The sequence below is a fragment of the Zalophus californianus genome, chromosome 9 (assembly GCF_009762305.2).
Source record: "Zalophus californianus isolate mZalCal1 chromosome 9, mZalCal1.pri.v2, whole genome shotgun sequence".
Classification (NCBI taxonomy): Eukaryota; Metazoa; Chordata; class Mammalia; order Carnivora; family Otariidae; genus Zalophus; species Zalophus californianus.
In genome coordinates this window covers 107,482,457-107,499,761 of record NC_045603.1, presented here as the reverse complement: position 1 = coordinate 107,499,761, position 17,305 = coordinate 107,482,457, and positions in this window count along the sequence as shown.

Here is a 17,305-nt window from a genome sequence, read left to right as displayed (position 1 = left end):
TTTCTTGAGAAAGGCTTGTGTTGCTATATACTTCCTCTTAGGACTGCCTTTGTTGCATCTGAAAGGTTTTGAACTGTTGTGTTTTCATTTTCATTTGTTTCCATGAATTTTTGAAATTCTTCTTTAATTTCCTGGTTTACGCATTCATTCTTTAGTAGGACGCCCTTTAGCCTCCATGTATGTGAGTTCTTTCCAAATTTCATATTGTGATTTAGTTTAAGTTTGAAAGCACTGTGGTCTGAAAATATGCAGGGAATGATCCCAATCTTTTGGTACCAGTTGAAACCTGATTTGTGACCCAGTATGTGATCTATTCTGGAGAATGTTCCACGTGCACTTGAGAAGAATGTGTATTCTGTTGCTTTGGATGGAATGCTCTGAATATATCTGTGAAGTCCATCTGGTCCCATGTGTCATTCAACGCCCTTCTTTCCTTGTTGATCTTCTGTTTAGATAATCTGTCCATTGCAGTGAGCGTGGTGTTAAAGTCCTCCAGTATTATTGTATTATTATTAATGTGTTTCTTTAATTTTGTTATTAATAGTTTTATATAATTGGCTGCTCCCATGGTAGGGGAATAAATATTTACAATTGTTAGATCTAGTTGGATAGACCCTTTAAATGATATAGTGTCCTTCCTTATCTTTTATTACAGTCTTTCGTTTAAAATCTAATATTTCTGATATAAGGATTGCTACCTCAGCTTTCTTTTGATGTGTTTTAGCATGATAAATTGTTTTCCATCCCCTCACTTTCAATCTGGAAGTATCTTTCAGTCTAAAATGAGTTTCCTGCAGACAGTCTTTAAATGGGTCTTACTTTTTTATCCAGTCTGATACCCTGTGTCTTTTGATTAGGGCATTTTTTTTTTGCTTATTTTTAAAAAAGATTTTATTTATTTATTTGAGAGAGAGAGAATGAGAGAGAGAGCACGAGAGAGGGGAGGGTCAGAGGGAGAAGCAGACTCCCCACTGAGAAGGGAGCCTGATGTGAGACTCTATCCCAGGACTCCAGGATCATGACCTGAGCCAAAGTCAGTTGCTTAACCAACTGAGCCACCCAGGTGCCCTTGATTAGGGCATTTAGCCCATTTACATTCAGAGTAACTATTGAAAGATATGAATTTAGTGCCATTGCATAGTCACTGTTTCTGTATGTTGTCTCTGTTCCTTTCTGGTCTATGTTGCTTTTGGGCTCTCTTTGCTTAAAGGATCCCCTTTAATATTTCTTTCAGGACTGGTTTAATGATCATAAATTCTTTTAGTTTCTGTTTGTCCTGGAAGCTTTTTATCTCTCCTATTTTGAGTGACATTATTGCTGGATAAAGTATTCCTGGCTGCATATTTTTCTCATTTCTCATATTTTTCTGCGTTTCTCTCATATCATGCCAGTCCTTTCTGGCCTCCCAGGTCTCTGCGTGTATATTTGCTGCCAGTCTAATGTTTCTACCCTTGTAGGTTACGGACCTCTTGTCTGGAGCTGCTCTCAGGATTGTCTCTTTGTTTCTGAGATTTACAAGTTTCACTATTATATGTCGATGTATTGACCTATTTTATTGATTTTGAGGGGGGTTCTTTGTGCCTTCTGGACTTGAATGCATGCTTTCTTCCCCAGATTAGGGAAGTTCTCTGCTATAATTTGCTCCAATATACCTTCTGCCTCTCTCCCTCCTCTTCTTCTGGGATCCCAATTATTATAATATTATTTTGCTTTATGGTATCACTTATCTTTCAAATTCTCCCCTCATGATCCAGTGTTTCTCTTTTTCTCAGCTTCTTTATTCTCCATCATTTTGTCTTCTATATTGCTAATTCTCTCTTCTGCCTCATTTATCCTAGCAGTTAGAGCCTCCATTTTTTATTGCATTGCATTAATAGCCTTTTTGGTTTTGACTTGATAAGATTTTAGTTCTTTTATTTCTCCATAAAGGGATTCCCTAGTGTCTTCTATGCTTTCTTTTCAAGCCCAGCTAGTATCTTTATAATCGTTATTCTGAACTCTAGTTCTGACATCTTACTTATATCCATACTGATTAGGTCCCTGGCAGTCAGATACTGCCTCTTATTCTTTTTTGAGTTGAGTTTTTCTGTCTTGTCATTCTTGCAGAAAGTGGTCGCTTTTCTATTTGTAGAGTTGCAGCTCTTCTTTTCTTAGATCTCTCGTTGAATTCACAGGTTTTCAGAATGATTTGATAGCTATCTAGCTGAATTCCTGGGACCAGATGAAACTAATGTCTACTCCTCCTCCACCATTGTGGACTTAAATGAGCAACTGTAATGTTTTCTTATTGATATTTTAATTCTCTTCTGAGGGAGAAACACTTTGTTTGCTCAAGGCTGTCAAATGTATTATATAGGTGTTTGGGACATATATGGGCCACTGCTACATTCGTGTTTGGCTTTGTCTGGAATGTACTACTCATTCCTGACTGGCCATTTATGGGAAGGATGGGGACAAACTGAAAGGAATAACTGAAATCAAATTTAACTAAAACAAATTTAACAGAAAATATTAGCTTGGATATTGGAGAACTCCATGGCATGAGCACTAAGCTTGAAAGTCCCAGTGTCTCACCCCTAAAGAGGTGTTTCTGATCTCATTAGTTTCACAAGTAAATTTGTGCTCATTGACTTAGCCTGCTTACATTGGATAGATACCACTTTGAACTTTAAAGCCCTTTTCAGTCTCTTCTTTGAGACATTAACATCCTAGGAATAGTAATGTGTACATCCACAGCTAACACTTGCTCAGCACTTTGCAACTTACTGTAGCACCTGGTGATGACTTCCACATGAATAATCCTCTCCATTAGCCTGGTGGTCTCCAGAGCAGTCCAGGCCAGGGAGCAGTAATCAGCACAAGGTTGATGATAAGTGTATATTTACATTTGATCATCACAATAACCCAGAGATAAATCGGGCAGAGATGAAGAAACCTAGACCCAGAGAGAGGGAATGCATTCCTCATGGCTGTAGTAAAAAATGACAGAGCCAGAAGTCAAACCCAGTTCTTCTGACCTCCAATGCAGAGCTCATTTCATGCCACTCTTACTGATGAGGAACAGTCATTAATAGTTTAAATAGTTGGTAGGCATACAGGATGTTCTGGAAAGCCCCTAAGTCTTATGTTCCTCTTTTGTCAACCATCCCCATTGACTATATAGTGAAATCATATGAGGTCTACCATGTGCCATGTTCTGGGGCAAGTGTTTTCTACACAATTTTTTTAATTCTTGCAACAACCTAGGGGTACATACAATCATTATCCTCATGTTACTGTTGAAGAGACAGAGGCACAGAAGGGTGAAGTAACTTGCCCAACTTTCAGCTGGAATTGGACCTCAAGTTATTTGTCTCTAGAGCCCATGCTCTTAAGTCAAGAGACCTCATGTTTTCACTACTGCAGTGCAATGTGGTGTTGACTTTTAGAGTATGATGCCTCACTAAGCCCATTTTCACCAGGAAACTAATACCTGAGGTTGAAGCCTTCTGAGGGGATCCTGAGTTGGTTAGCTCATATCAGGATGTGTTCTCCAACAGTCACCCTTATCCAGCACCCCACCTTTTAGTGCACAAATCTATCCCCTCCCCCTTGAGGAAGGTACACAGAGGAATCATCTTTTCCAGCCCTTAAGAGAGAAAGCAGATTCCCTTCTGCTTTCTACATCCAGTCAAAACAACACTATCCCAATTTTTCTCTATCAGGCCTGCTTTCTGTGTTTTGGTCAGTCTTTAGTCTTCCCTGGATCTTCATTCATGTCTACATATCACTTTTAAGATATGGAGACAAAAATTGACACAATAGTTTTAATAGACAATTAACTAAAACTAACTAGAGCCTTGGGTCTATTTTCTAGTGTTTGCATATCATTCCTCCATTACTGCACCCCAGCTCCATGCTAGCTATTCAGTAGCAGCATTGGCTAATGTTCAATGTGTGAACACTCTAACTCCTTGGGTCTTGCCAGTCTTGTTTGGGTGGTCTTATTGAAGGATGTTTTTTTAACCTCAAGATATGATGACTTAGATTAAACTCTTGAACTTCATTCTGGTTTTCATGAGCTATTAATAAATTAATAAATTTATTAATTCAATATAAATGCCCTTCCATTAAAAGAAAGACTTTTGATAAATTATTGTAATCCTGTATACACTTTATAAATTATGTTATTTCGTGTAGAAATCTAAACACAGATTGCCAAGACTGTACACTTTCTTGAGCTAGCTAACTCATTGGATCACACATACACACAGACACACATACAAATGTTTGAGAAAGTTTTTCTCCACAAATCCAGGGTAAGTTATAGCATGATCATATGCAACTTTGTGTTCTACTATGCTATAAAGGAAAGTGGTGAAAAGTACAATTATTTTAGACTCATGACTGAGTTGGGAAAATCCTAGAAAGACAGGGAATTGCTATATATTGGCATAAAGACAAGTAGATAATTCAGAACGTTGTTGTATGTTCTACAAGTGTTGGATTCTTTGTGCTAAAGATTTCCTATTCAAATTTAATAGTATTCAATGGATTACACAGAAATATGTTTTTTATTATATAGCTGTAATTTGACCATAAGTATAATACAATAAAGTAATAAAACATTTCACTGTCTCTTTGGAGCGAGACAATTTTTTAGTTATAAAATTACAATCACTGTATTCTCAAGGTACATAAATGAATTCATTACTCAGGACAGATTCAAGCACAGAATACTATTTTAATAATGTAAACTCTTAAGAATATACTTAATTATTCCTAAAATAAATCTAAAATTGATATGGCTCATTTTTATGATTTAAATATTGGGAAGAACACAAGAAATATAAATACAGAGTTAAAATAAAGCTAGATATAAGGACATCTGATTGTTGTTAATTGCTGTTTAAATAATTATTTTGCTGGTAGGTGTGTTTGTGCAAGTATGTATGTATGCTGGTGTGTGTGTGCATGCATGCAGTATATGTGTACACACATGTGTATGACATATGCCTGCATGGGTGGTGTGTGACCATGCATATGCTGTGTGCATGTGTTGTGTGCATGCGATACATGCAAGTATGTACACATGTTTCCATGCATGCGTGTGCAGGCATGACACACGTGTGTATTGTGCAGCACATGGTATATGAACATGTGTGCATGTGTCCCTGCATGTGCATGTGCACATGTATGGCATATGTGCTGTGTGCATACAAGGCATGTGCACACACATGTTCCCATGTGCTGTGCATGTGTGGTGTCTGTGCATGCATTATGCCAGTGTATGCGTGTGTCTGTGCATGTGATGTGCATGTGTGCCTGTATGTGTATATATGTATGTGTGTTGTGAATCCAGAAACAATGTGAGTTTAGACTTCTGCTCTAGAATTGGCTCTGCCTTCCTGGATCTTGCTGCGTTTTGACAATATCTGAAACAGAAGCTTTATAGCCTGAGACTACTAATTACACAGACTACATTTTTCTTGCTGGATTTCTCATGACATTGCTTGTGACACACAACATTAATGTCCAGACTCTGAAAAAGTTTCTTCTTCTTTTTTTTAATGAGATAAATGTGCATACAGCTGTTTTCAGATACAGATGTTTTCTCATGGTAACCATTGACTTTCAGCAATACATCCTGGAGGGACAAGAGAGGTTGAGAGGAAATGGAACACTAAGGAAACAAGAGGCATTCCCCAGCCGCCCCAACCCACCTGTGTTCCACCCCCGGCCAGTTGCCTCTCATCTTCATAGTTTTGTCTCTTTGTTTTTCTCATTTTTTTCCTATTTTCTGTCCTTCTTATTGTCTTAACTTCTCTAATTCCACCCACCTATTCCTTACATTCAAGAGTTTTCATAGTCTAAAGCCTGCCAAAGCTCCTTCAGTCCACCCTAACCGTAATTTCTCTGTGTGTATCCCAGGGCCAGGCACTGTTGTAAGCACTTTCCATATTTTATCTTGTATGATCCTCCCAATAACTCCACAAGGTAAACACTATTATTATCTCATTTCTATTGCTTTTGAAAGTAAAATTCACATTAAACATTTGCTCAAGATCACACAGATATTGAGCAGAAGATTGGAGCCAAATCATGTTATGTCTGTTGCCACCACATTACACCACCCACTCTCTCTTCTCTGAACACTTTTAGCATATGTTTTGGTAATATATTCTAATTTTTATTAATAGGTCATTTGCTCTCTGGACATTGCTTTGTTTCTTGTGACTAGATCCCATTTATTCAAAGAGATTGTGATCATCCTGTGTCTCTCAAATAGAAAGTTTTCTGAATGTCTTTGGATTTTTTTTTACCATTTTATTTAGTTTATCCTACTTTTATTATGCTTCATACACCCCCTTCCTTCTTTCTGTCTTTCGTATATCCTCCCTTTTCATTTCAATGCTTATTGTATGGAAATTAAATTTTATTTCTGTCATTTATTGGGTTTCCTTTGAACTTGTTAAATGTAACATAAATCAGTAACTTTCTTGCTCTTCTAGAAAAATACAGGGACTTATAACCAAACTCCAATAACCCCAACATGCCCATATGCTATTGCTGCCCAGTCTTTGAGACTGATCTTCTATTTTGTAAACCTCACAAATTAGGTGTTACCAGTGTTGATTTTTATTATTTAAACTCCTTGTTTAGTTTTATTCCAATTTACCAATTTGAATTTACTGATTTCTTTGCTGGTCATTTCTTTTAACCATAGATTTCATCATAGATTTTCCTTCTGAATCATTTTCCTTCTTCCCAAAATTCTTCCATTAGAAATTTTTCAGATTTTTTAAAGTCTGAAAATGTTTTGATTATTGCAAAAAAAAAAAGAAAAAGAAAGCTTTGCTCATGAGACATTTGCTTGACATATACCATTCTACATGAACAGAAAATGTCACCATTTTGAAGGCATTCCACTCTTATTTGTCTTCCACTATTGCTGCTGTGAAGTCTGCTGTCTGTCTAATTGTTCTTTGGTTGGTGATCTAGATTTTTTTTTTTTGGAGGGTGTTTCTAAGATCTTTTCTCTCCTTAAAACTGTTTCTCAATTTGACTAGGTTTTGAAGAATTAATGTTTTATTTTTGTTTACTTACTTGGGACACTTTGTATTTCTTTTATTTGTGGATTCATGATTTTAATTGATTCTGAAAATTTTTCAGCTATTCTCTACATATTTCCTGTACTCTACACTTTTACTCTTTTGCTAAGATTCCAATTATATGCATGTTAGAGTTTCTCATTCTTTCCTCCACATCTCATAACCTCTCACATTTTTCCTTCTTTTTCCCCTCTGTACTATATTTTAGTAATTTATCACATTTATATTCCAGCCTAGCTGAGGCATGTGTTTAGTTTTTCAGGGCAATTTTTCCGTTCTATCTTATTATCTTACTTGTGATTTTCCTCTTATATTTTAACCTCTAAGCTTCACTGGCATGTATGTATGTGTGAAGCTGAGAATGTTGAAATAAATGCAGCTGTTCTTACTTCAATAATCAGGCATGTGAATACTGGCCCAGATTTTCATCCTATGTAACTTTATGGGAACTCTCCCAAGACATGATTCAGATGAGTGACCTTAAACAACCACCTCCCTGTTCATCCATCAATCATTCACAAATCCATCTGTTTCTGAGTAGGTTATTGCAATTGCACTGAAATACCTAACGTCTACAGTCTCAGGGGAAATGTGTTGCAATCCTCATCAATGGTAATTTTCTTTAAGGAAATGTTAGTACAGAAAATAAAACTTTCACAATAAATTGTAAGTATGACTGCATTATCTGTACCTACTTCAACAAAACCAAGGACAATGATTATAGTGGTTTGGACTGCACATGGTGGAACTAGTAGTTTACCAGTAAGGAAACTTTTTCTTGAGGTGAAGGAGAAAAGCTCCATATTTCCCATCTGCTCATGCCTTGACCATAAATGTACTGTTTTAATTTTTGCTTTGCTGAATTAGTATGCTTACCTTAGATTGCTGAGTTTCCACATTATTTTCTTCAGTTGAATCTGTATATCTTTATTCAGAAGATGTCTTTGAATGGAGACATTTGGAAATGTTCCATAATGTGGGAAACTTATGTTAAGTTGTGTGTGTGTGTGTGTGTGTGTGTGTGTGTATGTTGGGTATTGAAGGGCAGTGAAGGACATAGGAAGAAAGAATGAAAAAGATGTGACTGCTGTCTTCATCTTCATTTTCATAATTATATCACTTCTAATTGGGATTTCATTTTGAAAATATAGTACAGCCACAATCTTAATCACCAACCAACACCAACCATCTGTCTCAGAAGTACAAGAATCCGCCATTTCTATAGGTACTGCTGATTCCTCCTCCTCTTAAATCTCCTCAACTATGGGACACCTTATAAGCCTTTTCTGTTAGTTTCCAGTGCTTCCCTCTATAGTCCACTTCCTTGGTGAGATCATTCACTTCATGGTTTTCAATAACACCTTTATGTCATCGATTTTTAAATATTCTTGAACCTAGATGCTACTTTGCAAATTATTTACTAGCCATCTTCATTTGGATTCCTTCAATCACTTCAAGTTCCACATGTACAAAATCAAAATTATTAGCTTCCTCTTCAAATTAATTTCTCTTCTTAACTTCCTAACTCCTTTTAGAGATCCCACCAGGTTCTCTTGTTAAAACTTTTGTAATCATTTAAAACTCTTATCTTCCTTTTATCCCCTCGGCTAGAACTGATTTGTCTATTAGGCATAGTAAGCACAATGGACAGGTCTTATGATAGTTTTAGAGGACCAGGAAAATGTTTTAATTTCTTTTAAAAGATAAAGAAAAAATTAGGTTAAAAAACCTGTTTTAATGTATAATATTGATACATTCCTCTTTATGCCAATGAAATAACTATATATATACATTTTGTGGAAGAAGGAAATCATGAAGGTAAAAGTGCCTAGCCCTCCATGACTAATCAGTCCTTGAGTCTTTTGATTCTTTCATGGCATGTGTCTCTTTCCTTTTTAATTTTTCTTTGTTGTGATAAGTCTAACTTCTTCACTGCTTCATTTCTGAATAATATCTGCTGAATGCTATTGGAAACTTAGGATAACATATGTGAATGGATTGGACAGAGAGGAAGTCTTCCATAAAAGCTAAGTGAACCCAACTTTATGACTCACTAAATAAGCAAAAGTAGAAAGAAGACTCGCCTTAAAATCAAGAAAACTAGTGGCTTGGGACTTGATAAATCTGAGTCTTGATTTTCTTACTTTTAAACTGGTTCAATAATCAGTCTACATTCCTTACAGTGTGGTGGTGAGAACCAGTACTTAATGGAGTTGAAGTAATTGTATAAACTTTTAAGTGTTATATTATGACATCCTTCAAGTTGATCCTTGGACCAAGAATATACACAGATTCCCTGAATTTAACAAATTTAAACCCTAACTGACTTCAAGGCTTTTAACTTGGTCCCACTCTCTTTCTTTCACCTATTTTCCCACCAGACTCCCATGTGCAGATCTCTAAGTCTTCTATCATCCTCACATCTACACCTCTGCTTATAGCAACGCTATCACTGAAATTCTTGTTATGGTCCCCTATAACTCTGAAATGTATTGCCAACTCTGTGTGGTATTTTTCCAACCAGTTTCTATACTCCTTAAGGAAAGATTTTATTCTCTTTGTTTATCTCATAGAGGAACATCTTGTATATGTTTGATGTAATTACTTGATTCCCATGTCTTTGTATATGCTTTTCCTCCAATCACAACAACCTCTCTATAGCCCACTTATCTTTCAGAGGTTCACTCAAGGCCTGAATTCTTCATAAAGTGTTTCCACTACTGTGCCCCTGGGACTTCTTTCTTCACTGAACTTCAGTTGCACTTCCTGAATAGTTTAGCACCTGGCTGCACAGCGTGTGCCTTTCTAGAAGTGAAAGAAGAGAATGTGTGTAGGTAAAAGCATTGTCCACATTGTAAAGGGATTAAAAAACATATTGGGTTGGCATACTTTGAGCCCAGTATATATTTTGCATAATTAAAAATGACCAGTGTAAGATTATCTTCATTAAGAAATGCAACATAAAGGGGATCTAGGTGACCCAAATGCAGACTAAAATAGTATCGTTTTGTTGTCGTTGTTGAGAGAATAGCAGTTCAGGATTTAAAAACTACCAAGGAAATTAAAATACAGGCATTTGAGGTCCCAATATGGCCTTAAAGAAGCTGACTACAACAATATTCTGTGTAATACATGTGTGGTAACCTAACTCTGCTCCAGGAACCATAGCTGGCTTGACACCTCCCTTCCCTGCCTAATTGCTATGATTAATTTTTGCACTTGTAATACAATACTTGGCTTTGTACTATAACAGGGACTCAAAGGTCTCAAAGCTGTTCAATTCCTGAATAACTAAAGAAATTCATGAGTGACCTGAAGGTGCTGAACAGCCTTTATGAATAGCAAATGGCTGTAAGGGTTGAATGTGAGATCTTTCTAGATTCCTGATGGTATAGGTATGGTGTGTGAATTCTTTCTATGGTATGAGCGAAATATCTAATGACAGCAAATTGCTTATTTTGGACCATTTTGAACCTGGTTTTAACATTAGGGGGAAAAACACACCATATCTGCTAAGTAAAGAGTCAGACAAGGCATTTTATTGCAGTCTGGTCCCAGTGAGTGCCTGTGGCCCACCTCAAGCTTTGAGTTTGGAACCTGAGGAACACGATGGCTGACTACTGGGGCACATGTCTGCATTGGGACTGGAAACTCTAAAACGAGGGGGAGGTAGGTCTGGAGGAGGGAGGTATGAAAGGGGTACGATTGAACAGATCAATGCCCAATTTAACTATACGTGACCATTGACATACTGCATTTTGGAGATACTTGGATGTTTTAAGTAGTAGGACAGGACATTTGGGTAGTCTAGGGACATAGAACTTCCCCACCCATAAATACCCTTTTAAATAACCAATTTCCTCTCCCTTCCTCTCTGACTCCCTCCTCTTTCTCTCAAACTTTCTGATATATACACGTAAGAGAAACCTAGAGAAATTTCTGCTCCATATCTGTTAATGGGCTTGGAATGAAGGGAAAAAAAACCCCTCAAAATGACAAAATAATAACACTACTCCTGAGGAAAATTATGGTATAGCTGTAAGTCACAGGAGTGCCCAACATAAATTATGGATAAATCCTGCCACTGAAAAGTGAGAACATCCTCATCAGGGGCACAGGTCATAAATGGAAATAGATTGACAGAACTTCAGGCTGTCTAATTCTTAGGCTTCTCCTGACCTCTGTGAACCCGTAGTCTTAGGATCCCAACAGTTTTAAGGCTCCTTAGTTGATCCTAACAGGGCTGCCACACAAAATGGGAACCTGGGCATGGAGGAGGGCTTCCTTTGAAGATTTATCTATTTAATATAGAGATGAGGCTTCCTGTGTGGTTATACTATGATATGCTCTGTAAGGTGGCCATTCCAACTGGATTAACAGCAGAGTATCTACCTTCCAAACTATAGCAGAAGATAAGAAAGAAGGAAAAAAACAAGACCTCCTTCCTCTACCCCTTGCCCAAACAAAACCATTTTGTACTGACTCAATTTTTTCTTCTACATTGGATCAGAGGTTTTGTGAATTTGGAACACAATCAAATTCATTTTTATTTGGCAATACTCAATAACTGGAAAGTATAAATCTTCCTATGAATGGAGGGAGCATAGAAAGAGTATGCAGCTATACTTTTCTTGATTAACTTTTGAAATGTTCATTTTTCTGAAAAAAGTTATAAGAAACAAGAAATTCAGTTAGTGCAGTAAATAGATATCTAAGTGAAGAAAATCAAATCAGTGAAACAGAAAGCAAACTTGAAGAGTTTTTAAAAAATAGAAAGGAAAAAATAGAGAGATGAAAACATAAGAGAAAAAAATAATAGTTGTGGAGGGCATTTATCAGAGATGCAGTCAATGGATAATAAGCATAAGGATAATAAGTCAAGGGATAATGAGCTTGCTGATATAACAGAACAAATTTAATATAAATAATAAGAAAGCATTGAAAAATTTTCTTGACCTAAAAAAAGACTTCAGTGACAATATTTAAAATGATCTAGGTAAAATAATTAAAAACCTACTCTTAGAGATCATACCAAAAATTTTAAACACTGGAGACAAAAAAATTCTGCAAGCGTTTAGGAAACAAAGCCATGAGGCCATGAGGCTAACTACAGACACACCTTTAAAACAGTAAATACAAGGGCCATCTCGGTGGTGCAGTCCACTGAGCATCTGATCCTTGGTTTCAGCTCAGGTCACCATCTCATGGTTGCCATCTCAAGGTCATGAGATTGGGCCCCGTGTTGGCCTCTGCACCTAGCGTGGAATCTGCTTGAAATCCGTTTTCCCTTTCCCTCTCCTTCTGCCCCTCCTTCTTGTGCTTTCTCTCTCTCTAAAATAAATAAATAAATTTGAAAAGCTCCCCAAAACAGTAATACCAGAAGAAAATTTGGCCCAATAATGAGAACTTTGAAGAGAAATATGCAAACCTCGTGGGGAAGAAACTGATCACTGTCCCTAGCATTCACTCTCCCTTTCTTCTTTTTCAAAACAGAAACTCTTGATTTTAGCTGGTCATGTGGCTCCCCGCATAGACACTACATTTCACAGCCTTGCTCCTTCTTGGGTGTGGTCATATGACAGTGCAGGTCAGTAAGATAGCATCAGAATTGATGTGTCAAGTCATCCTCTTAAAGATGAGGCTGCTTGGGTTGGGCTCTTGTGTTCCTTCCCTTAAATTGGAATGTCCCTCAAATTGGAATGTCCCTCAAATTGGAACGCCTAGACCTTTGGGAGGATGTCAGTACCTGGAGGACTTGTTGGGTCTGCACATCAAAGGAGCCTGGGTCTCTGAGTGAATCTGGGCTGTTGGACTTCCTACTAACTGCTGATTGCTCCCTTTGGACTGTTACATGTAAGATAAGTAGACTTCTTCCTTGTCTGAACATATAATATTGTTAGGGCAATGTAGCTTGTATGCTAACTGAAATGCCCAAGGCTTGTGTATACAGGCAAGTTGTCAATTATGAATGATGCCAAAGAAAAGCTTTACTAAAAAAAAGAGTAATAACCTTTCAACAAATGTTTCTGTAGCGATTGGATATCTATAGGCAAAATAGAAATCTCGACCTAAAACTTATGCCTTATATAAAAATTAACTCAAAATGGACTACAGACTTAAATGTAAAGTGTAAAACTATAGAGCTTTTAGAAAAAATAAAAGGAAATCTTTGGGAGCTAGGTAAAAAGTTTATAGCTATAACAACAAAAGTGTAATCCATAGAAGGAAAAATTGACAAATTTGGCCCCATCAAAATTAAAAATGTTTACTCTGTGAAAGCTCATGTGAAGAGAGGGAAAAGACAAACTACATACTAGGGCAAAAGTATGTGTAAACCACATAATGAACAAAGGGTTAGTATCTACAATATACAAAGAACTCTTAAGACTCAATAGTAAAAAACAAAACAATCCTGTTAGAAAATAAGCAAAATACATGAACAGGCATTTCAACAGAGTCAATATACAGATGGAAAATCAGCCCATGAAAAGATGTTCAACATCACTGGCCACCAGGGGAACGCAAAATAAAACTACAATGATATATTACTACACATTTATCAAAACAGCTAAGGTAAAAAAAAAGTGATGATGCCAAATGTTGGCAAGGATGTGAAAAAAAACTGGATCACTCATACATTGTTGGTGGAATGTAAAATGGTATATATAATCACTCTGGGAAACAGGTTGGCTGTTCATAGCAGGTTTACTTTAAATAGCTCCAAAATGGAAACAGCCTTGGTGTCTTTTAATAGGCAAATGGTTAACAAACTGTGGTATATCCAGAATATCAGTCAGCAACAAAAAGGAACAAAATATTAATACACTCAATTAATTATTAAAATGACCTACGAACTCAACAGGAGATCGAAGAAAAGAATAGCAGCAGCTCCCTGAACAGAAAAGCGACCGCTTTCTGGAAGAATGGCAAGACGGAAAAAAAATCACCTCAAAAAAAAAAAAAAAAAAGAAGAGACAGTACCGACTGCCAGGGACCTAATCAATAGACATTTGTAAGATGTTGGAACTAGAGTTCAGAGAGACGATTTTAAAGATTTTAGCCAGGCTTGAAAAAAGCATGGAAGATATTAGAGAAACCCTTTCTGGAGAAACAAAAGAACTAAAATCTAACCAAGTCGAAATCAAAAAGGCCACTAATGAGCTACAGTAAAAAATGGAGGCTCTAACTGCTAGGGTAAATGAGGCATAAGAGAGAATTAGTGATATAGAAGACCAAATGTTGGAGAATAAAGAAGCTGAGAAAAAGAGATAAACTACTGGATCACGAGGACAGAATTTAAGAGATAAGTGATACCATAAGATGAAAGAATATTAGAATAATTGGGATCCCAGAAGAAGAAGAAAGAGAGAGAGGGCAGAAGGTATATTATAGCAGAGAACTTCCCTAATTTGGGGACGGAAACAGGTATCAAAATCCAGGAGGCACAGAGAACCCACCTCAAAATCAGTAAAAATAGGTCAACACCCTGACATCTGATAGGAAAACTTACGAGTCTCAGAGACAAATGGAAAATCCCGAAAGCAGCTCAGGAGAAGAGGTCTGTAACCCACAATGGTAGAAACATTAGATTGGCAACAGACCTATCCACAGAGACCTGGCAGGCCAGAAAGGACTGGCATGATATATTCAGAGCACTAAATGAGAAAAATATGTAGCCAAGAATACTATATCCAGCTAGGCTGTCATTGAAAATAGAGATAAAAAGCTTCCAGGACAAACAAAAACTAAAGGATTTACAAACACGAAAGCAGCCCTACAAGAAATCTTGAAAGAGGTCCTCTAAGCAAAGAAAGAGCCTAAAAGCAGCATAGACCAGAAAGGAACACAGACAATATATAGTAACAGTCACCTTACAGGCAATACAACGGCACTAAATTCATACCTTTCAATAGTTACCCTGAATGTAAATGGGCTAAATGCCCCAATCAAAAGACACAGGCTATCATATTGGATAAAAACACAAGACCCATCGATATGCTGTCTGTAAGAGACTCATTTTAGACCCAGAGACACCCCCAGATTGAAAGTGAGGGGGTGGAAAATCATTTGCCATATAATGGACACCAAAAGAAAGCTGGGGTGGCAATCCTTCTATCAGACAAATTAGATTTTCAACGAAAGACTGTAATAAGAGATGAGGAAGGACACTATATCCTACTTAAAGGGTCTATCAAAGAGAAGAAGATCTAACAATTGTAAATATCTATGCCCCTAACATGGGAGCAGCCACTTACACAAGCCAATTAATAACAAAAGCAAAGAAACACATGGACAACAATACAATAATAGTGGGGGACTTTAACACCTTCCTCACTGAAATGGACAGATCATCTAAACAAAAGATCAACAAGGAAAGAAAGACTTTAAATGACACACTGGACAAAATGGACTTCAGAGATATATTCAGAACATTCCATCCCAAAGCAACAGAATACATATTCTTCTCTAGTGCCCATGGAACATTCTCCAGAATTGATCACATCCTAGGTCACAAATCAGGTGTCAACCAGTACCAAAAGATTGGGATCATTCCTTGCATATTTTCAGACCACCATGTTTTGAAACTAGAACTCAATCACAAGAGGAAAGTTGGAAAGAACTCAAATACATGGAGGCTAAAGAGCATCCTACTAAAGAATGAATGGGTCAACCAGGAAATTAAAGAAGAATTAAAAAAATTCATGGAAACCAATGAAAATGAAAACACAACTGTTCAAAATCTTTGGGATGCAGCAAAGGCAGTCCTAAGAGGTAACTATACAGCAATACAAGCCTTTCTCAAGAAACAAGAAAGGTCTCAAATACACAACCTAACCCTACACCTAAAGGAACTGGAGAAAGAACAGCAAATAAAGCCTAAACCCAACAGGAGAAGAGAAATAATAAAGATCAGAGCAGAAATCTGCTCTAGTGAAATAGAAACCAAAAGAACAGTAGAACAGATCAACAAAACTAGGAGCAGGTTATTTGAAGGAATTAACAAGATTGATAAACCCCTGGCCAGATTTATCAAAAAGAAAAGAGAAGGACCCATATAAATAAAATCATGAATGAAAGAGGAGAGATCACAACCAACACCAAAGAAATACAAACAATTATAAGAACATATTATGAGCAACATATGCCAGCAAATTAGATAATCTGGAAGAAATGGATGCATTCCTACAGATGTATCAACTACCAAAATTGAACCAGGAAGAAACAGAAAACCTGAACAGACCTATAACCACGAAGGAAGTTGAAGCAGTCATCAAAAACACTCCCAACAAACAAGGGTCAGGGCCAGAGGGGAATTCTACAAAACATTTAAAGAAGAATTAATACCTATTCTTCTGAAACTGTTCCAAAAAATAGAAATGGAAGGAAAACTTCCAAACTCCTTTTATGAGGCTACCATTACCTTGATCCCCAAACCAGACAAAGACCCCATGAAAAAGGAGAACTACAGACCAATATCTCTGATGAACATGGATGCAAAAATTCTCACCAAAATACTAGCCAGTAGGATCCAACAGTACATTAACATGATTATTCACCACGGCCAAGTGGGATTTATCCCTGGGCTGCAAGCTTGGTTCAACATCCATAAATCAATCAATGTGATACAATACATTAATAAGAGAAAGAACAAGAACCATATGATCCTCTCAATAGATGCAGAAAAAGCATTTGACAAAGTACAGCATCCTTTCTTGTTCAAAACTCTTCAGAGTATGGGGATAGAGGGTACATACCTCAATATCATAAAAGCCATCTATGAAAAACCCACAGTGAATATCATTCTCAATGGGGAAAAACTGAGAGCTTTTCTCCTAAGGTCAGGAACACAGCAGGGATGTCCACTCTCACCACTGCTCTTCAACATAGTGCTAGAAGTCCTAGCCTCAACCATCAGACAACAAAAAGAAATAAAAGGCTTCTGAATTGGCAAAGAAAAGTCAAACTGTCACTCTTTGCAGATGATATGATACTTTATGTGGAAAACTCAAAAAACTCCACCCCCAAACTGCTAGAACTCATACAGGAATTCAGTAAAGTGGCAGGATATAAAATCGATGCACAGAAATCAGTGGTATTCCTATACACTAACAACAAGACAGAAGAAAGAGAAATTAAGCAGTCGATCCCATTTACAATTGCACCCAAAACCATAAGATACCTAGGAATAAATCTAAACAAAGAGGCAAAGGACC